At 36.5% G+C, this 23891-nt stretch overlaps 1 protein-coding gene across 4 annotated transcripts in view; it reads left to right on the forward strand.

Annotated features, from left to right (window-relative positions):
* Window positions 1-23891, forward strand: part of Fer (FER tyrosine kinase) — a 371379-nt gene that overhangs the window by 324603 nt on the left and 22885 nt on the right. The gene's annotated exons all lie outside the window — the stretch shown is intronic.

The raw sequence follows: 23891 nt of genomic DNA on the forward strand, positions 1-23891 counted from the left end.
TCACTTTGGGTATGTAAAATGACATCTAGTCCAGTGATTAGGATAGACACAAATTTTTTTTTTGTAGCAAGTAAGAAGTGGGTTTACTAAATTATTCAACCTGCGACAGCATCCTAAAAACCACAAATGGAAAAATGACATAATTGAAATGGGAACACTTCAAAACTGAAAGTTTGAAATAGTGGCAAAAGATACTCCATTAAATAAGAAAGGTAAACTTTTATTACAGTAACAAGGATTACATCTTAATAGCTTCATGAATTTAATTTTTATTGGCACATATAAATTACACAAAGGGTTTTCATTGTGATATTTCCATAAGTGCATATAATGTACCTTAATCAAATTCACCCCATTACTCTTTCTTATCCTACCTCCCCACTTCTGTTTATCATTTTACTGAGTTTTATTCTATTTTCATACATGAGTATGACGTATTTAATGAAGTATTTAATCATATTTACCTTACCCTTTTGCATCCGTTGCCGACTTACTCCAACTGCCAATTAGTCTGCATTTTACACTCACGTCATTCTTTTCTTTCTTGGGTCCATATTTGCATATGAGAGAGAATGATATTTTCAGTATGGCTTATTTCACTTAACATATTTCCAGTTCTGTCCATTTTGCTACAAATGACATAATTTCATTCTTCATTGTAGATGATACTTTATTGTGTATATATACACATTTATATACATATATATATATATGTATATATGTCTACCACAATATTTATCAGTTGATTTTACAGGCTGATTTTATAGTTTTCATTGTGCTTCAGTAGTTTTTTATGTTGCTGTAAACATGAGTGTACAAGTATCTCTATTACATGCTAGTTGTACTATTGGGCATATATATATATATGCAAGTATGTATATATATATATATATATATATATAATTCACATATATATGTATAGTATAGTAGGATCATATAGTAGGTATGTTTTGAAATTTTTGAGAAACCTCCATACTGATTTCCATAGTGGCTGTATTAGTTTACATTTCTATCTACAGTGGTTCCTTTTCCTCACATCCTCACTGGCATTTATTGCCACTTGTTTTTGCTTTTTCCTTCTTCTTTTTGGAAAAAATAGGTTTTGACCTTGGAGCCTTGTGTTTCTCTACCACTTTATGTACTGTCAGCCCTTGTTTTCTTGATTGCTGTTCTGACTGGGATGAGATGAAGTCTCAGTATACTTTGGGCTGGCATTTCCTTTATGGCTAAGGATGTTGAATATTTCTTCACACATTTATGCACCATTATTGCCATTTTATCATAGACCTAGCTAGCAAATATTTTCTCCCATCTTGCAGTTGTCTCTTGGTTCTGTACAGAAACTTTGATGAATTTCCAGTTGTCAGTGTTTGTTGTTATTTCCTGAGCAATTGGATTCCTATTCAAAAAGGAGTTATCAATGTCTTTATCTTCATATATTTCCCTTATATTCTCTGGTGGTTTTAAGTTTTCATATCTTGAATTTAGATCATTGATCCATTCCTTTTTATAGAAGGTTAGGGATCTAGTTTTAGCTTTCCACCTGTGGATATCCAGTATTTCCATCACTATTTGATGAAGAGGCTGTCTTTTCTCCAATTTATGCTTTTGGTTCTTCTGTCAAAACTCGGATGACTGTGGTTATATGGACTTACTTCTGGATCTTCAGTTACATTGGTCTACATGTCTGTTATTGTGCCAGTATCATGGTCTTTTGTTACTATTGCTCTGTATTATAATTTGAAGTTAGCTATTGTGTTATCTCCAGTATTGCTTTCTTTTTTAAAATAAGGTTTTCATTGTGAAAGTACTGTACACAGGGATTACAGTTACATGAACAAGGTAGTGAGTACATTTCTTACCAAGGATTTTTACCTCCTCCTTTGTTTTCCCCTACCATCCCTTCCCTCCCACCTCTCAAAACTTCATTCCCCCCACCACCACCACCCCTGCCTAAATTGTAAAGTTCATTTTTCAACATAGTGTCTTGTACATCTCATTGTTACAATGGGTCAACCTGTATCCCTATTTAAACATATTTTCCCTTCCCCTCCCCAGATTATACCAACATCATCAAATACAGTGAAAACAGGGATTATACCACAGGGGAAGAACATTCAAAGCAACAAAAAAATCACATGGTACCTTATAAATACATTAGAAACAATAGCAAGAAAGAAAAAACCACTTGTGTCCCTATCTTGGGGTTCATTTCACTTAACTTTATCTTATCTGGTCATATGTACATAGCTTTTGACCTTTTCTACTTGTCTCAGACATATACTAGTTATTGCTAATAAGGGAAACCATGGGACCTATGTTTCTTTGGGCCTGGCTTACTTCACTTAATATAATTTTTTTCCAAGTCTTTCCATTTTCTAACAAATGGGGTGATGTCATTCTTTTTCATGGAGGCATAGAATTCCATTTTATGGAACCAACCCAGATGCCCCTCAGTAGATGAATGGATCAAGAAAATGTGGTATATATACACAATGGAATTCCAGCATTGCTTTCTTTTGCACAGGGTCTTTCTTCAGGGTCTTTTGTATATCCATACACATTTTAGGATTGAGTTGTTTTTCCCTATTTCTATGAAAAATAACATTAGAATTTTATGGACATTGCACTGAATCTGTATATTGCTTTCAGTAATATAGCCATTTTCACATATTAAGTCTGCTTATTCATGAACATGGGAGGAGATCTTTCTATCCAGTGCCATCTTTAATTTCTTCAAGTACTTATAGTTTTCATTTGAGAGTTCTTTCACCTTCATCATTAGGTTTATTCCTAGGTGTTTACTTTATTTGAGGATGTTATGAATGAGATTGTAAAAAAATGGATTGTAAAACAGAGAGATAAGCTGAGCACCATGGCTCATTCCTGTAATCCTAGCTACCCAGGAGGCTGAGATCTGAGGATTGAGGTCAAAGCCAGCCCAGCAGTAAGGCCTGTGAGATTCTTAACTACAATTAACCACCAGAAAACTGGAAGTGGGGCTGTGTCTCAAGCGGTAGAGTGCTCGCCTTGAAGAGCTCAGGGGGAGGGCTTAGGCCCCAGAGTTCAAGCTGGCAAATTAAAAAAACAAAACAAAACAGGAAGATTTTATACCAGTCAGATCCTGTAACTCTGAAGAGTATCTCTCTTCTAGTCAGTAACTCAGGTAGCAGGTCAGTATTGTCTTAGATTTCTGTCATCTTCATGTGTACTCTGAAAGTGCTATGTAGGATTGAGGTAGACAGTCATATAGGAGCTTTTTCTGCCTCATGTAAAATGACATAGATTATTCATTCATACTCCTTTGTAATATGGCTCAGCTCACTGTTTAGAGGCTAAGAACCTTGTATAGGTTCAGAATACAAGAACCAGACATTAATGGATCTCAACTGATACATTATTATCCAATATTTTTCTAGTGAGACACACTCTGTGAACTTAAGTAACATCAATGGTCAGTGAAAAATGTAGGTAAAAAAAGAAATGGGCATTTGGGAGCAGGAAGTGGACTAATTAAGAAGAATAGAATGAGTGCTTGGAAAAGATGTGGTCATGTTAACAAGTGGCAGTTTAATTAAGGTGAGAACAAACCTTGGTTGTAATAACAAGGGGTGAGTGTTACTGCTTGGAATGAGTTTCCTGGCTGATGTACAGTGAAAGTAAACCTGTGAAAGAGTATTTAAACTGTTGATGGAAACCTAAAGAATCTTACAGAATCAGGACTTGCAGATATTGTCTTTGTTATGAGAGTGAAACAAATTATGAAATCTTTAAGACTGGGTTTGATGATACATTTACAAAATTCTAAAATAGGTCATTAGACTATGTAAAGGTTGCCAGAAGCCTGTGAATTCACACTCTTCCTGTCCACTATTTTGAAAGTGTCTTTATAATGAGTGGACAATAAGAGCAAGTTTTTTTAAGTAAAAAGGAAAAATAAAACTAGAAATTGCAGTTATACACCAATCTATAAGCTAATCTGTTTTAAGGCATTTAGATGTTACTGACCATCTGAATTTGTAAAGTAAGGATGTGAAATTATCAGACTTCATTCTAGACATGCCACTTGTTCCTCAGTTTGGACATCAAATTAAAAGAAGCTAATACTAGAGACAAGCGAGGTGATAGTGCACTGAACTGAGAAGTGTGTGGAGGAAATCTAGAACTGGAAGTCATGAGTAGCTCTGTGATAGAGCCATACATGTACATGAGATCATCATAAGCTCCTCTACAGACTGAGAATAAAAAGTACTCATAATCTAGTATTTTTAGAAGCTAAAGGAAGTGTTTCAAAGAAGCAGTGATTAGTCAAACTAAATGTAAACAAAGATCCAGATCCAGAAACAATTATTCCAAGAATATTCATAGCTTGAAGCCACAAGGAGACAAGAGCATTTTCAGTTCAATGGCAGTGGTAAAAATCAAATTTCAGTGTGTGGAGAAAGGAGGTAAAGTGTGGGAGAGAGAAAACTAGGGTGGTATCTGGCAGGTAATATGGGCTTAAGGGCAAAGTTTTTGTTGTTGTTTTGTTTTTGTTGGTTGAGGGGCTTGAACTCTGGGCCTAGATGCTGTCCCTCAGTTCTTCAGCTCAAGGCTAGTGCTCTACCTTGAGCAATAATGCCACTTCCAGTTTTCTGAGTGGTTTATTGGAGATAAGAGTCTCATGGACTTTTCTGCCCAGCCTGGCTTTGAACCATGATCCTCAGATCTCAGCCTCCTGAGTAGCTAGAATTACAGACATGAGCCACAGGTGCCTGGCAAGGGCAAAGTTATTATGTTTATGTGGAAGTGGGAAAAGTTAACAGATAAGATGGGCTAGGACATACTTGTTATGTAGCAGTCTAACACTGGGACCTTGTGAGTTTTGTCTAGTACAGTACCCCAGAAATATAATATTTTAAAAAACAATGCCTAAGCTATGTACATTCATACTAGTTACACTCTGATGAAGTTGTAGTCCCTTACCCTGTACATGAGCCACTGAGGACTGTGGACCTACTATTTTTAATCAATTGAAAATACATAGCTAATTAGATTGAATCAGGCCTTTATCCTCTGAGAGATTCTGTTGCGTTTAAAATCTGCTAGTAGTTCAGTGTTACACTGATTTTCTTAGTGACTTTTCTATGAAAACACTTTGAAATGCAATTTACTGCTGTGATCAGCAACAGAGGAAGGCTCTAAAATTTCCACTGCTCTAAATTCTATTCCCCTTGATCTGCCGTGCCTGGACTGTAATTTTTACAAACCATTTATCTTCTTGTTGGAATTTTCTGAGGAATGTACATTGCTAGTGGTTTTATTTGATCACTGACAATGAGTTCTGGTATTCTTTTTCTGATATTGAGCGTTTCAAACAGTTCCCTAATGAGTCAGATTCTGTACTCCAGTGCTGTTAACGTTGATAGATTTCCTATTGTGAGAATAGGCCTCCAAAAATAATTTGACTTATTTTCCTCAGTGACTCATTTTTATGGAATTTCATTATTTCTAAAATTCTGGGTTTGAGTTTGCCTACTCAGAATTTCTCTCCTGTAAGTTTAGTTTGTCAATTTAAGTGGCCTTTGGATACTGGGAACTTGAGAATTTAGGCATTTGCTCATAAAGTATGTATTGAGACCTGCCCTGTGGCATGTATCTAGACATTGAGGTGCCATACTTTCAAATCTGCATGAAATCTGTGATTACCATTAGAGATAACGCTGAAGTGGGCCATCACAGCACAATCAGCCCAGCTGATTGAACAATGCTAAAAGCAGGGTTTGAAGAATGAGTAAGATTTAGTTAGATGAGGGGGAGAAAGATCTAAGTTAAAAGAAAATAATAGCCTTTTTAAAAATAGTCTTCATTTTATAGAAAGAAGCAGGGGAGTATTTGAAACAGATAAATCAGGAAAAAAAAAACAGATAAATCAGAAAAAAAAATGATAGGGTAAATGTTTCACTAAAGAGCACCAATCTCCTCCTAGAATTATTGTCTCTTCTTTGTCTAATTAACCATCTACTTTTGCTTCACTATTACTTGTAAATCCTCTCTTGAAAAGTCTTTGGTGTCTCAACATTGCCTTTTTTTTTTTTTTTTGGTCAGTCATGGGACTTGAACTCTGGGCCTGAGCACTGTCCCTTAGCTCTTCAGCTCAAGGCTAGAGCTCTACCACTTGAGCTACAGCACCACTTCCAGTTTTCTGGTGGTTTATTAGAGATAAGAGTCTCATGGACTTTCCTGCCTGGGCTGGCTTTGAACCTCGATCCTCAAATCTCAGCCCCCTGAGTAGCTAGGATTACAGGCATGAGCCACCAGCACCCGACTCAACATTGCTTTTTGATGGCACCTAGCATTTAAGACTCCAGAGTCTGGCTTCAGTCTTTAATGGGCCTCAGAATTGTTTCTTGAGCCCACCTCTTATTTCCCATTTGCAGGTTGTACCCCTGCTTACAGTGTTTCTGTTCTCAATCCCTAGCCATGTCTTAACCAGGAAAATTCTGCCTATTTTTAATTGATTTTAATAAAAGACTTTGAGCTTACTAGATGAGTACTATACCATTGAGCCATGTATAAGCTAATGCGTTTATGTTACAGCACTTCCACACATACTGGTATTGTACAGTGATCTTAGACTTCGATTACTTAGATCTTAGACTGTGACCTTGTCTTCAAATCTCACAACAATGTAAAAGTGTTTTCTTTATTTAGTGTATCACCTATACTTTTAGCATTTGATGCTTTCTTGATGGTTATCATTCTGATTGGGGAGAAATAGAATTTTAATGTTTCGTTATGGCTAAGAATGTTGAACATTTTCTTATGGTTTATTCACCATTTGTATTTCCCTTCAAAACTATTCATTTGCCCTTTTGTTAATTGGATTATTCTTTTCTCAACTCTGAAATTTCTGAACACTTTATAATAGTCTATATGTTATTCCTTTCTCAGATAACTAGCTGGCAAGAAATATCTCCTATTCTGTAAGCTACCTTGTCTTCTGATCATTATTTCCTGAGTGCAGAAGCTTTTTAATTTGAGATGATCCAGTTGAGATTCCCAGCTTTCATTTGTTGAGCTATTAGTCTTATTCAAGAAATAATTGCTTGAACCTATAACTTGAAGTGATTTATCTACTATTTTACTAGTATTTTCAGTTTCAGATCTTATATTAAGGGTTTTGGTCCATTTTGAATTGAGTTTTATGCAGGGTGAGATACAGGGATCTTTATGATATTTTCTTTATGATACTGAGCTTTTGAGCAAGCCCTGTACCATTTGAGCAGCCCCTGCCTAGTCTCAAAAGCTAAAATATCTCAAGTAAATTAACATTTGCATATTAACACCAATGAAGTTAATTATATCATTAAAATTAATGGGTAATTATTATGAAAAATAAAAGTATTTCTAGGTAAAAGAAAAATGATACAGTACAGAATGTTTGGTTTAAAAACTTCAAGATGGGGGCTGGGAAGGTGGCTCAGCGGTAGAGTGCTTGCCTTGCATGTCTGAGACCCTGGGTTTGATTCCTCAGTACCACATAAGCAAAAAGAAAAAAGCCGGAAGTAGTGCTGTGGCTCAAGTGGTAGAGTGCTAGCTTTGAGCTAAAGAGCTGAGGGACATTGCCCAGACCCAGAGTTCAGGCCCCATGACCGGACCCCAAAAAAAAAACAAAAACAAAAACAAACAAACAAAAAAAACTTCAAGATGAACTGCAGGAAAAAATCCTAAGCTGCATATGGTTTTAATAGTCATTATTTCTAGCTAATAGCTGTTAAGTCATTGGCTGCTCATTTGGCCTAGTCTGTGTTGTCAGGTATTTCCAAACAGTAGATGACATATGATGCCTCTGTAATAAAATAAGAGATGCTATTTCCAAATAGTTTCTCAGACCTTACGAAACTCAACTTTTTTAACCTGTCCTGTCTACCAGGAAGCGCTGTTATGTGCTAAATGCAGAAGTAGTTCAGCCCATCTTCTCTCATCTTCTATTTTGAGATTCAAATAACTTTCCTGAAGGAATATAGATTGATATATAAGATGGATTAGATAGAGATAGATAGACAGAGATATATAAAGAAAAGCCCTGTCCCCAAACTGTCCAGTCATAATTTACTGTGTCAAATACTAGTCCATCATGTAAAATTTATTCCCTACTTCAGAAATTCATAAAGCACTTGAATTTTGGTTCTCTACACTAAATATATTTACCAAAATTCTAGCTGAAGATACCTACCCTCTCCATGTGTTAATTTTTTTTTTTTTTTTTTTTTTTGTCGGTCTTGGGGCTTGAACTCTGGGCCTGGGCGCTGTCCCTCAGCTCTTCAGCTCAAGGCAAGCGCTCTACCACTTAAGCTACAGTGCCACTTCCGGTTTTCTGGTGGTTATTGGAGATAGGAGTCTCACAGTCTTTCCTACCCGGGCTGGCTTTGAACTGTGATCCTCAGATCTCAGCCTCCTGAGTAGCTAGGATTACAGGCGTGAGCCACCAGCACCCGGCTAATATTTTGATTTTTGATCTTTTTTTTTTTTTTTTTTTTTTTTTTGCTTTTTACTTTGGCTAACTTAAAAATGCTAAAAGCAGCCAGGCACTGGTGGTTTACTCCTGTAATCCTAGCTATCAGGAAGCTGAGATCTAAAGATCACAGTTCAAACCTACTCTGGGCATGAAAGTCTGTGAAATACCTACAGTTACCAAACAACAACAGAAGTAGAGCAGTGGTTCAATTAGTAAGAGGGCTAGCCTTGAGCACAAAAGCTCAGGGATAGTGCTCAGGCTCTGAGTTCAAGCCCCAGGAGCAACAAAAAAAAACTGTAATGCTAAAACAGATATGTTTTGTCAGCCGTGATAATAGGCCAACATCATATATACTTCTCTGAGCCCCATTCTTTAACATCACCTGCCAAAATCACAGAGAAGATGGAGACGTACCTTGGTGACCAGCCAAACTTCATAACCCTAAAAACATACTTAGATATTTTTCATCTCAGATTTCAAATTTAACTTAAAAATAGAACTAAAAAACCTGAACTTTCTCTTGGAAATCTGATAAATTCATGGGTGCTGCATGTAGAAGAGGAAGGGCAACTATGTCCTCACATTTTATTCTTTGCTTCTCACAACACTATGGCCTTTTCTAAATTCTATGTCAAGGTACACTAATAGCTTTGGGGTGTTTGTTTTTGACATTTGCACTTTTTCATATACAACAAAATGAATGTGTAAGATTAAAAATAGGAAAAATAGGACCAATTGCATAAAGTATGAGTCTGAATTATGACATATCCTGCGAGCAGCCCAATCATTCATAAAATAGTCATTATTTATCACTTTCTAATAGTTTTCTATGAGCTTTTTTGATAGCTATGTATTTACTTTTGAGACCATGAAAATCCTGCAAAAATGTATCAACTGTAGTAAAAAAATTAGTATATATTTTTCCAGAATGCTTTACTCTCAAGTCATTTTTGTCCTATTGGTATCTTTAAATAAAAAGGAAATAATTCAGTAATGAGTTCTATGGGGTTTTTGTTGTTTTGTTTGTTTGTTTGGTCATGGGGCTTGATTAGATTTTCCTCACCTTGTCCTTTTCATCTACAACCTTCCTTTGGCCCTACTCCTCCCTCCTGTAAGTGCCCTTTTCCTGTATTTATTTTGATTAAAATAATGATGTTTTATCATTGTAAGGAAATGGAAAGGCTTGGAAAAAATCAGACCCAGAGAGACTAAGGTTACATGGTTTCCCTCATATGTAGAAGTGAGAATTAGCCTATAAACCTGTAAGTAAACACATTAGTGGTTTGCAAGTGGTTACAAGTGTATTAACTGAAGTATAGTCAATTCAAGGGAGAACTCAAATATTGTAATTCCTTAGAAAGTCAAAGCCTACGTTCTTATTTCTAAACAGTTTTTACCTTAGTGCTTACTACCAGATCTAAGTCCTACACAGTGCCTGCCTCTTGTCCTTGCTGACTTGAGGCCCTTTCTGGTTCTTCCCAGTTGGTTTCATGTTTACCTACCTGCTTTGTTTCTGGTTTTGTGAATCTTTGGTTCAGAATACTTTCTAGTATCTTTTCTGGAGATTCTATGCTCCTATCCTATCTCTTCCTGCAGGTCAAAATACATTCATCTCTTTAATTGTTTAATTTTTTCCTTTTCCTCTAACTTTCAATAGATTTTCTAATAATATTTTCTTGACTGTTACATGTGTATATACCTTCCTATACTTTCCTCTAGAAAAAATGCCAAATGTTTTGTCTTTTTATATAGTAAATATGGGAATGTTCAAAAATGCATAGTTCATGACACAAACATCTAAATTCAGCTAGAACTGAATTCAAGAGTTCAGAAAATCCACTTATATTAATTTTGATCATATTATAATAAAAGCCTATATTAGGCTGGGAAGTTGGCTCAGTGGTAGAGTGCTTGCCTTGCATGCATGAGGCTCTGGGTTGGATACCTCAGCACCACATAAGCAGAAAAAAGCTGGAAGTGGCGCTGTGGCTCAAGTGGTAGGGTGGTAGCCTTGAGCTGAAGAGCTGAAGGACAGCACCCAGGCCCGGAGTTCAGCCCCCATGACCAACCAAAAAATAAGTAAAATAAAAAATGAAAGCCTATATTGATAGTATTGTTGGGAGGACCACCAGGAGAGACCACAAAGACATAGAGTACAGCCAATAGAAAGTCTTTATTACTAACCAGGACTACAGTGGGCAGTCAGATGCCCCAAAAGTCAGTGACAAGCCTGATCTCATGGCACCTTTTTAAAGTAGAAAACTTCTTGTTTCCTCAGGGGTGGAAAGTCCCTAAGTTTTTTCCTGCAGGTGCAAGCCAAGTGGAAAGTTACAGAAGCCTAATAGACAATGCTATAAGCAGGTATTGAGAGAGGGCAGCATGACCCGTTTCTATGATCATTACCTAGGAACATAAATAGAACAGTGGCTACATATGTCTTTAAAAGTCAGACTATAAGGAGCTAGTCTCATGGGTGAGGGTACAGTCCTTTCTTCACTAGCCATACAATGGACAAGGGTCTCATATCTAAAATATACCTGGAACTCAAAAAATTAAACCCCCCAACAACAAATCCTCAAAGACACAACTGCCCAATAAATAAATGGGTGAAAGACTTAAAGAGAAACTTCTCTGAAGAAGAAAGAAGGATGGACAATAGACGCATGAAGAAATGCTCAACCTCTCTAGCCATAAAAGAAATGCAAATCAAAACAACATTGAGATACACCTCACCCCAGTTAGAATGGCTAAAAGCAAAAACTCTAACAACAACAGAGGCTGGAGGGGATGTGGACAGAAGGGACCCTTACTTCATTGTTGGTGGGAGTGTAAACTTGTTCAACCACTTTGGAAAGTAGTATGGAGGTTCCTCAAAAGACTCCATGTAGAGCTCCCCTATGACCCAGCAATCCCACTTTTGGGCATTTACCCAAATGATCACAAACAAGACCATACGAAAGCTACCAGCACAACTATGTTTATTGCAGCATTATTTACCATCGCTAAGATATGGAACCAACCCAAATGCCCCTCAGCAGATGAATGGATCAAGAAAATGTGGTATATATACACAATGGAATTCTATGCCTCAATGAGAAAGAATGACATTGCCCCATTTGTTAGGAAATAGTAAGAGTTGGAAAAAATGATATTAAGTGAAGTAAGCCAGGCCCAAAGAAATATAGGTCCCATGATTTCCTTTATTTTCAATAAAGGAAATAAAGGGTATATGTCTGAGACAAACAGAAACTGTCAGACAAGTTGATGTTAGTAGAAATGAACCCCAAGATAAGTATTCAAATGTTTTTTTTCTTTCTTGCGATTGTTTCCAACATATTTATAAGATAATTTCTTTGTTGCTTTGTATGTACCTCCCCCATGGTATAACCCCTGGTTCACTGTATTTTTAATGTTGATATAATTTGTGGAGGGGAAGGGAAAAAACAAACTGTTCAAATAGGGTTACAGATGGATCCATTGCAACAATGAGATGGATAAGTCGTTATGTCGAAAAACAAACTTTACAACTTTGGCGGGGTAGGGGCGTTGGGGGGGAGGTTGTAGAGGAGTGTGGGGGTGGAGGGTAGAGAGGAGAAGGGATGGTATGGGGAAACAAAGGTGGAGGTAACAATGCTTGATAAGAAATGTACTCACTATCTTGCCCATGTAATTGTAACCCTTCTGTATGGTATTTTCACAGTAAAAAAAAGATGTTGTTAGAAAAGCAAAATGGAGTTAAAGAGGCTAAGAGTAAACTCTAAGATGATGAGGTTTGATAAGCCCTATCACACTAGCACTGAAAGAGATCTAGTGAATCCTTTACAGAAGGACAAGATTTGGAGAATTTTTTCCCTAGCTCATATCAAACATTGTTATAACTAGCTAGTTGCCCTAGCAAATATACAATCAATTAGGAAAACTATGCAAGCAAGAAGCATTTTTGAGCATCCTTCCAATGTCTACTTTCTCTTTATCTCCATTATGCCCTCTCAGACTTGTCATCTTTTTGGCATGACTATATTTTATTACCTTAGTGTTAACTGCTTAAGGTACAAGAGTGTGGTTTTTTTTTTTTTAAATATCTGGGCTTTTTTCATTTCTTGCTACATATTATGTGCCTAATGATCTTACTCTGTAACACTGCCAGAGAGAAAAGACCATATCCTTATATGCTAAAATCCTGAAAATCCCTATGTAACAATGCTGCCACCTCACATGCTTTCTTCAGAATTGTTTAATTTTTCTTAACCATTAACTTACTTTAAGCTGCTAAAACAAAGTACTATAGACTAGAGGGACAGTAGAAACTGATTTCTTACAGTTCTACAGTCAGTCTAAGCTCAGTGTGCTAGGAAGTCTGATGTTTAGTGGGCCTGTTTCTTGGTTTGCAGGTGATTCTTTTCCCACTAGATCCTCACAAAGTGAGAACAAGGAGAAAGCCAAGCTCTCCTGTCTCTTTGTGAAGACCTTAATTTTCAGTAATTATAAGGGCTTCACCCTCATGAACTATGTACCTCCCAATGTTCTCCTCCTCACACTATCCCTTGGAGGTTTAGGACAGCAACATTTGCATATAGGTAGATGATACAAACATTCCTCCATAGCAATCATAATCAATATTGTCAGCTAAATAATTATTTAACCAATATTGACTGTCAATCTCAGGAACACTACTGGCATTTTACTACACCCAGTACTTTTTTCTTGGAGGTAATGGGGTATGAATTCAGAGCCGCAAGTTTGCTTGCTCTACTAGTGCTCCAAAGCTTGAGCCCTGCCTGCCGCCCTGTTTTCTGTTGGGTCTCAAGCTTTTCAGCCCAAGACTGTCTTTGAACTGCCATCATATAACAGCTTTGTGAGTAGCTAGGATTGCACAAATGAGCCACCAGTGACTGACAAAAACCAATATTTTTAGAATTTTTTTCTTTCTACCTCATAATCCTTATATTTTTATGAAAAAAATTTCCTGAACTATTACTACTATCTCATAAGTGAAATTTTTGTTATTGGAAAGAATTTTAAGAGAAAATTTTGAATATTGAGAGAAAAGCATCTGCTCTTTCACTATCATTAGAAGCGTGAAATTATTCTTAGTACATACAATTCAATTTTATTTTAAAATTTGAACATTCATTTTAAAATACAACTTCTTTCTGCTGTTTTGTGTTTCTGTTTTTGTTTGTAATCTGATACAAAATATCGAGAATAAGGAAAACCTTTTACCTATACTATTTTTAACCTATACTATTCTGTTTATCTGATTAGGTTTTAGACAGTTTCATGACAAGTTGATGAGATATTTGCATGTATATTATATATTAAATAGATTATGGAAACATCTAGAAAGTAAAACAAGTTCTTATCTGTTTTGTCTGGTGTATTAATGGTCTGTTACTAAAATACTTAAAATACATAAAACCTAAAAGTAGGCTAAAAATAATTGATTTTAAGATGATAGCTGGAAAGGCTGATATACTTGCTCATTCTTTCTCAAAGACATATTTGCTCTCAAGAGTTTGCTCCCAGAGCCCACTGGCTGATCAGTCTTGCTTCAAATGATCTGAGCATTGAAGCAGATAGAGCTCTATCCCAGACGACATCATTCCCTATTTAATAATCAGACCACATACTTGTGCAGTGTATGATTCCATAATTACCGTTTCCACAATGGATTGAATTTCAATGACCCTTTCTTCCATTAGTGATGGCTTTATTAAAATATTCAAAGGTGGCCTCCATTTTCTTAGTGTGTTGAGTTCCTGTTTACTCAAAAAGCAGTTCTTTCAGTCACTGATACTTGCTTCTGATGCTGTTATTGCTGACATCTAATTAAGTGACTTACTCATTGCCCCTTCTGAATCTGTACTAGACATGTATTGAATTTTGCTGTTTCTATTCTTGCTTATAATCAATAATGTGTTACACCTCTTGCTATTGTTTTCGCTCTGCTTCGTTTTCCATTTATTGTCATTAACATACATCTTTGTGGTCAATTCTACTTTTTAGAAATGTTGGGTAGTAGTTTTTTCCTCCTTCAGTTTCTACTTCTGATAGCAATATTGCCACAGCTGCTGTGTACTAGCACATACTTCTTGCTCCCTTTCCCCACCCCCATACTTAGATCCATCTCTTCTGTGTGAGTAGGGAAACAACTTTAGCAGAAGGGTCTGCTCTCCATTCCTCTTACACTATTGAATTCATCTAGGATATTGTCTTCAATTTTCAAACAGATGATTCAACAATTATTATTTCAACAATATATTATTACATATAAATGTCTCATGGGTTTTTTGTACTGTTTCCTGTTTCCTGTTTACATTATCTGGAGTCTGTCCTTGAGTAATTCTTGTAGCTGTGTAATATTTGAAGATGCATTCTTTAACTAGATCCCATGAGAAGAATGTAAGTTTGATGAAGAAATGAATTTATTTTTAATTTTCCACCTAAAGTCAATTTATCTGACCTTCTCTCCTTCCCCAAATTTAAATCATTAATGGAAATATAAGTGATCTATTTCCTGCTTTCTCATGCCAAGTAGTTAACTTGTTCAAATAGTTAACTTGTTAATAAGTTAAAGTTATGCATATTACTTATTGTGATTTCTTTTAATCTAATATAAAAAAATCTCTTGACATTCTCTCAGAGAAGTTTACTGCTAAATTAACTTCAGTGCCCTGGTATTTACATTTTATTTTCTGTGCCTTTATGTGAGTGAGTCTGTGACAATGCAGAACTTTGGGACAGGTTAGAGCCCTCCAAGATTGCCATTTGTAGGATGCAGAAATATTCAAGAAACAATTACTGGAAGAGTTACCAAATAAATATCCTGGAACATACTAGAACCAAAAAAGCCTGAAAAGGAACATTCAGATTTATAGTCTGTAGTCAACCCAAATAAAAAACTTACATATAAGAAGCGTATATATCCTGTGTGTGTATGGAAATGTCATGATGAAACCTGTAGCCATGTATGATATATGCCAGGTTTTTAAACTTTAAAGGAAAAAAAGTTGCAGATGAGAAGGTTGCAGATGAGAAGCCACCCAGGAAGAAATACAGTACCAAAGAGAAACTGCCTGAAACCACCTGAATCCATCAGGGATGGCTGAGAAAAAGCAAGTAAGAGCTTCCAGCCCCTCATGAATGGTGATAATTTTTTAAACCTTTAATCCTCAACTTTCCCCTGCCCATTTCTTCTTGTTGAGCTCTAATCCTCACTTAGATTAATAAATCTGCTGTTTTAATTATTGTTGCATAAAATACCACCCACAACAGTGGCTTACTGCAACAACTATTTAATTCTTATTGTTTTATCAGTCCAGGTCAGCAGTTGGGACTTGGCTCAGCTGAATAGTTTTGTGCTTTACTTAATAACTTCAGTAGTTGCATTGAAGTGGACAGTATAAAACAGTTGCAAATGACGGAGGCCTTTATGCTGGCTCTAGGCTGCCCCTGCACCACAGGTTTTTGCCTGAACTTCATTGTATAGTATTGTCCAATATGTTCCAAAAAGACAAAAATGGAAGCTACAAGATCACTTAAGGCCTACACTCCAGATGTTTGGAATCTCACTGTATGCTATATTCTGCTGGTCAGAGCTGAGAGGTAGCTAGGTCTAAGGTGGGGAATACACATTTGAAAACCATACCCGTCTCTGAGCATGTACCTTTTACTGTTATCTTAAAACTTGTCATTCCTAATATTGTAATTTATATGCTTATAGAGCTATATTTTCTATTAGAGTAAAGGGACATTTATTTTATAGAAATAAACTCCTTGAGGGAAGGAATTAAGTTATCTTTTCATGCAGTATATAGCAGAGGCTTGTACTGGTGAGACCTGACAAATGAATATTGAACCTGTGGTGGAGTAATTGCACATGCATATGTATGGATGGATACATATATGGATATATTTTGGGGACTTTTAGTGGTTAAATTCTGTGATTATAAGATTAATGGAAATAGGAGTTTGCAAAAAGTACAAAATAAAATGGATGCATTTTTTCAGTTTAAAATAGAGATATGAGTTTGCAAAAAGTACAAAATAAAATGGATGCATTTTTTTCAGTTTAAAATAGATATTTTTATCTATCAAGTACAGTGTCATTAGAACCTATGGAATAGCATGACTGAAATTCAAATAACTGATTTTATCTTTCTCTACCATCCTTATTATCAAATATCTCAATTACATGTTTTCTGGTGCCTTCCTCTTTTTTTTTGGGGGGGCGGGGCGGTGCCTGTCCTGGGGCTTGAACTCAGGATCTGGACATTGTCTCTGAGCTGTTGTGCTCAAAGCTAGTATTCTGCCTCTTGAACTATTCTCCCAGGTTTTTGGTGGTTAACTGGAGATTAGAGTCTCACTGGTTTGACTGGCTTTGAATTAAGATTCTTGAATCTGTCTTCTAGGATTACAGGCATGAGCCACTGGAATCCAGCTTATGGCTTGTTTAAATGTCAGATTCAGGACCATTTGTTTTGAAACAAGGTTTAATAAGAAAGTACTCCTTATTTCATGGCTAACCTTATATAACTATCACCTACTGGAATACTTTGATAAGCTCATCCTGAGTTCCCACATAGGCACTTACTCTGGAATGACCACATCACTGGGGCATTCTGGTACTCTCTGGTCTGCCTCCATCCACTGTTAGACACTGCTGCTGAAAACCATTTCTTCAGTGGTCTTACTTTTCTCCTGGGATTTACAGACTACTAAATTTGCCACCATTCTTGGAAATCTTTAAGACACCATAAAATTCATATGAATTATTTTGTCCCACTTGAGTTGTGACAATTTTTTTCTAAGTGTAGTCTAAGTTGGCAAAAACAAATTTCATGAGACCAAAAGAACACATGCATATGGAAAGTTAATACCTACTCAGACAGGTAGTCTGTCATGAATGCAAAATGTAAATTTTGTGTGGATTACATAGAATCTAGAATGAATAACCACTAATCAAAGACAGTTGGTGAATATTTTTTAAAAGCTTCTAGAGAAAAGCCAGTACCTCAAAATATAATCATACCAAACATAATACAGAATTAAAATGGAATGAAGGTAAAGCAAGTTTTCCTGACTACAGGAAGAAAATAAAGAGAGGCAGAAAAGAAATTGAATTTCAGATCTTTGTTTCCAGATAAAGATGAATTCTTATTTTTAAAAAGCCTATATTCATATCTTTGAGTCACCTGTCTCAGTTTCATAAACTGCAAGCCATCGTAAAACTGAAGGAAAATTTATTATAAGGTCACCTGGGAAATCACTTTGTAAGCATAGGAAAACATTAGAAATTGAAATTGAAATGATGAAAATTTCATTTTAAGGGAATGTAAATGGGAGGCAAAGAAAGAGCTATTGAGATATACCAAACAATTTCTATAAATACTGGTGTTTTTATTAACAGGATATTAGTGCCACATAGACATGATTAGATGTCTCCCCTCTTAACATTAGGGACCCAAACTGTCCTAGGCCAGTTCCTATGGTGATATACCACAGGAGTCTTGTCTTCCCACCTGCTATTTAGGAGCATGGCCTAGCAACTTGTTAGGCCTCACCAAACCACATATAAAAATTCAACGTTGACCATGTGACTCTGTTTGGTTAGAAGAATTGAGATAGATCATTTGGGGGACATTTTTTATGTTTCTCAGAAAGTAGAGGTAGTGGCATCACTTGGACAAAGATAATCCTGCAATTGTATGATCTGCAAATCTTATATCTAAATCTTGGTGCATTTCACATAATTATATTTGTTCATTAGTAGTTGAAAAATTTTGCAGAATACAAATGATCCTAACATAGTGCCTTGTATAGCACAGAGTATACAGTTGTTTTGTGCCTTTTGCATCTTACTTATTCCCCAATGTGACAATACATGTCACTCTGTGAAAATATAAACCATAACAAATGATTATGGAGTAACTGTTATGTGCCTTTATACAAGGCACTAGATTTTAAAGAGAACATACTTTAGTCCTCTGGATATGTTTTGTTTTCCATAGCCTAAGCCCCAAATTGAGGACTTCTAGTTCAGTAAACTTAATTTGGAAAGAACACAAATTTCAGTGTGAAAAAAAAAATGGCAGAAATCTTACTCTAGGAACTGAAGAATCTAATAAGAGAATGTGTAACAAGTAGATAACCAAAGGACAGATCCCACTTGCCAACCATTTACCAGCTATATGACCTCAATTTCTGAGCCTCAGTTTGAAGCTGGGCTACAAGTGATTATTTATACTAGGAATGACAGGTAAAGGTCCTGGTATTGTGTTCCTGACAGGTAGTAGATTCTCAATAAATGGCTACTGTAATTCTCACAGGATTTGGAAGTTTTCTTTGAAGTAGTTCATAGTTATTCAGCAGAGGCAAGCCAGAGCATAGCTAATTGTTTGAGTTTGGCTCCTCTGTAAGAGAGACTATTTTCCACATGAAGTGGCTGAAGTAGTACTCTTGTAATTTAGCCTTGCCAGCATGACTTGTACTCATTAGCTACTGACACTCATTCTTCCACTGGCAACACACAACCCTTTCTCAGAACCACGCTATGGCGTAAATAGACACATCTGGCCAGTTACTGGAAGATGATGCCTTTAACTGTAATTCAGAGAGTTGGAGTTGAAATTACCAAGTTAAGGGACCCAAAGCCCTGGTTCCTGAAAATTTACCAAGTTACCAGGTATGCATGAGGCATCATTTGAGATAGAATAATGCCATGCATTTATCTATAGTTCTCTTTTTATTTACAGTAGACTACAAATTCATCTTATTGTTCAGTTCTTAGTGGCTTTTCACTATGTTCTGTGTCTGTGGAAAACCATGATAAAGTGCACGGCTGGTCACGTCAGGTTGGATGTACCAAAAAGGAATCATAAAATTGTTGGACATTATATAATTTCCCTGTGGACTAATACTCTCTTCTCCATGGTCCAGAGAACAATGTGTAATAGGTAAGCTTATGCAATTTAAGAAAAATATGGATAAGAATTCCGGACCTTATATCCTCTAGTACAAAAGTAGTAAGAGTAGAAATATTTGTGTCATTGCTTCTGGAAAATCTACAAAAAGCATTTATTGTGTAGACTAATATGTGGTGGCTGAGAATTGGCAGGAACATGTTCTCAGCAAGTGACGGCCATTAGGGTAGCTTTTCAGTTAGGAGAGATTATTTGTTCTGTCTGTTGCTCACAGTAACTTCTTATGGCCCAGGGTAACATTTTAAGTAGTATTATGTGTCACTCAGGTAAAGAACTTACTTTCCATTATTCATTCACTCCTCTTCTGAGAGTGCATTTTAAATCTCCCTTTCAGAAGTCTGTTAAGACTAGAGGCTCTTGTTGTGAGTACTGAAACTTACTGTAAGTTGGGTTCTGCTTGCAGTGTATTTTATTGAAGCCTCAGATGGCTATCTGCCTTTTAACTCACAGAGTTAAGGCAATTTTGTTATTGAGTATTGGTATATTTCTATAGACTAGTGAGATAACAGCCATTTGCTTTCCATCAATGTTTTTTAGTCCCTCCTCCCAGTTCCTGTAGATCAAAACTATTTAGAAGCTTGACAGTAAATCCACATTTATTTTAAAATTGTGCCCAGACTTAGTCTCTAGTCTGGATATGTCATTTGACAAAGCAGGAAACATTGAAAGTTTTATCTGATGCTATAAACTGTCCAGAGTAACCACAGTGTTAAAAGCAAAGAATGGTCCTCTTGGGTTTTTAAGGTAAATTAGGACTTGATTGTTTGGTCCAAATAGCTGTCCTGGCTATTGGACAAGAGTCTCAAGGGGAGAAAGCACCAAAAGCTGCTCTTTCAGCAGAGTGTGCAATCTTATGTGGAACTCACTGTGCTGCTGCTGAGTGGGAAACATGGTACAGAACTGTATTGGGGGGTTCACCATGTACAAATCTTGTATAAGTTATATCTGCACTGGTGCCTCTTCCCCAAACTCTATCCTGTTGCAACTATTCACTCAGCACCCACATTGACTTTTCTGTAGAATCCTACACCATACTTTCCCCAGGCCTTGCTCTACTCAGTCAACTCCCTAAACTACCATCTTGTTCTTCCCATTCTCAGACATAGCCAGTCTGGCATCCCACTCTTTTTTTTTTTTGTCAGTTGTGGGGCTTGAACTCTGGGCCTGGCCACTGTCCCTGAGCTCTTCAGCTCATGGTGAGTGCTCTACCACTTAATCCACTGTCATCCCACTGTTTCAAGATTTTGTATGCTGTCTATGTCTATTCAATTATCTGTTCAGATTTCACCCAAATAAGTGGTAGGTGCCATTCTTCTCTGTGTACCACACTTGCCTTTTAGCAGAGGCGTTAAGTAATCAGGCTAAAAAATACTGAGTATTCCAGTTTCCTGACAGGCAGAAGGAGAGATCTTTCAGAAACACATTTCCTTTGGGTACCCATAGGCACTGGAACCAGTCTCGAGCCAAAAAAAAAAAAAAAAAAAAAAAAGAAGAAGCATAATTATGCTGCTACTTCACACCTGTACGGCACTGCATTCACTGCTGTTTTGTTTCCCTCCTCCCAGAAGTCTGTGCTATTGGAATATTTTTTAGAAAGAATAGGCACACTTTTAGTGATGGGATTAATTTTCAAAGTACTGCAGCTGATGCTTCCTTTGGGGCCTCTTTTAGCAAAAGGACTGCATTCACAAGAGACACAGAACTCATGGAAGTATAAAGTACAGTAAAAAGGTTGCAAAGGGAGGAGAGGAGATAAAGAATGACAAGAAGAGCTCTGGGAGTGGAAATAAGGTACATTGAAAATGAGAACTGTAGGGAGAGGTTTAAATTTATACACATACACACATATTCAAGGGAAAGGCAAGGTACATTTTGAAATGAAAATAAGCAACACCTATTCTTGCAGAAGAATCTGCCTGGTCATCTCTCTTCTTTTGGTCAATTTCTTAAATCTGATGAATCCTTTCAACTAAGTAGAGGTTTTGGATCCCATTTCTGTTTTAACTAGTTAGTGCCAAAGTGCCACCTTGACTCCCAGAGAAACTCCAGTCTGTTTCCTGGTAGTTCTAAGAGGCAATTTATGATTCGATTTCTACTGTGTGCAGAATTTTCGAAAAGATCAGGTAATCTTGCTCTTCCCATCACAACACTCATCTGTGTTGCTGAAAGCCGAGAGTTACAGTTTGCTTCTCCGAGGGTTGGTTTCTTTCTGTCTTAAAAGTAATCAATATTGGATTTTCTTGTTGTTCTAGTTATAGTCTGTCCAGGTATTAAGAGGTGTGTTTAAATCCCGAAAGAAAATGACTAGTTGTAACGAGATGATTTTTGGAAGATGACTGACTATAAAGCTAGGCTGTAGGGGTTCACTCCCTGCTTCCCTCTGCTTTGACTCTGTGACCTTCAGCAAGTCACTTAACTCACAACCTGTTCCATCCATTTGTAAAAAGTGATCATAATTACAGTAATTAAGTAACTTCATATATGAAAGTACTTCAGCTTAACACAGAGCTAGATTTAACAGTGTTATATAAATAAAAATGATCAATGAGTATAATCTAATACAAGGGGAAAGAAGTCAATATTTTCCTAACGTAGTCTCGGGGACTAGAATTCAAGTTTGGCCGTGATAAATGTGCAGCATTAATCTGTGTATGCTCAGTGTTTGAGCACTAACTGCTTAACACAGTATTTAATTCTGTCAGCCACCTTATAGGTGCTATTATTATCTCCATTTTACAAAAGAGAGAACTATGGTGAGAATGAGCTTGTCTTTAAAGTTCCAGGAGCCCTAAGTGTTGCACGCTTTAAAGCTTATGCTCCCAAATATACTTGCAGCCAATACCCAAATGTAGATTCTCAGTTCTGTGATACTATAATTCTCTTCATATCAGAATATTGAAAAGCAGATGAAGTATATTTCCTTCTTTTTCCTCTAATCTTTGGGCTATTGGTTTGATGCCATGATTTAGTCAGCATGAGAGAACACGGGGACTTTAGGTTTTCGCTTTCTAAGTGCTAATAACAAAGTGATACTACTGGCTCAGTATTATCAGAATCAGTTTTATATGTGGTGTTATACAAAAAAAAATCCAAAAACTCTTTTTTTTAATGTGATAGATAAATTGTGCCTTATAATTGCAAGTTGTAAATGATACTTAAACCACCATTTCAAGGAGAATACTGACTAGACCTCTTGATTATTCCTGGTTTACTGTAGAACTTGCTATGAGAATGAACAGTACTACAGAACAACATGTCTACTTTTGGGCTTTTCAGAGACCAAAGAAAATATACACATTCCTACTACCTATTTGCATTGGATTCCTGCAACTGCTCTCTGTTCATTAAGGATCACTGGCTCTTTAATTAGCATCTCTGGTATACTTTTAGTGTGGCTCTCAATCATCAAATAAGATTACTCAGAAGATATGAGTGGAGCATCTCCATATCCTGGTGGTAGTTACAGTCTTTGCAGTTGTATCTTCCTGCAATTGGTGAGACACACCTCTCTTCAGCAATCACACTGAATTCCTTCTGAACTATGTTTTCTACCAAATAGGTTCATGTTGGCTTGTTATTTAACAGTTTCAGAGACAAGATTCACCAGACATTTTGGGGCAGTAGCAGGCTAAATAAATAGGACAATGGAGACAAAAGGAAGAAATTGAAAAAATAATGCCATGTGGAACTGACAACTATCACTTTTAATACTTATTAGACTATTAGTCAGATTGAAAAAGCAATGCATGCTTTTTGCCTGAGAGCATAAGGTTTTAATTTATAGATTATTCTATTCATTTGTGCCTAATGCAATTCAAATGAAGTATTATTGAATGTATCTTTTAAATAACATCTAATTCTACAAAGATATCTGCTTGAATATTAAGGTTGATTGGGGAAGAATTGGCACTTCTTGCTACATTCATAAAGTAGATGAATATCATTTTTCCATTCTTTTATTCTAGTCTTTAGTTTTGAGCATCAAGAACTGAGCTGTATTTGTTACTTGGTTTTAGGCATTTGTTTTATTGGTGTTACAATAAGTAATTTATTTCCCAATTATTTGTGGCCAGCCTACAAGAACATTTTTAATTAACTTCTTTATTGTGAAAATACTGTACAAAGGGGTTACAGTTACATGAGCGAGGTAATGAGTACTACTCCTTAGTTGTTCCCCTACCATCCCTTCCCACCTCCTCAGCTACTCCCCTCCCCCGCCTAAATAGTAAAGTTCGTTTTTTCAACATAGCATCTTGTGCATCTCATTGTTGCAGTGGGTCAGTCTGTATCCCTATTTAAACAATTTGTTTAATTTGTTTTTTCCCTTTCCCTCCACAAATTATACCAACATCAAATACAGTGAAAACAGGGGTTATACCATGGGGGAGGGACATACAAAGCAACAGAAA

Source organism: Dipodomys merriami, unplaced genomic scaffold, assembly GCF_024711535.1.
Source record: "Dipodomys merriami isolate MVZ:Mamm:240054 unplaced genomic scaffold, mDipMer1.0.p SCAF_27, whole genome shotgun sequence".
Lineage (NCBI taxonomy): Eukaryota > Metazoa > Chordata > Mammalia > Rodentia > Heteromyidae > Dipodomys > Dipodomys merriami.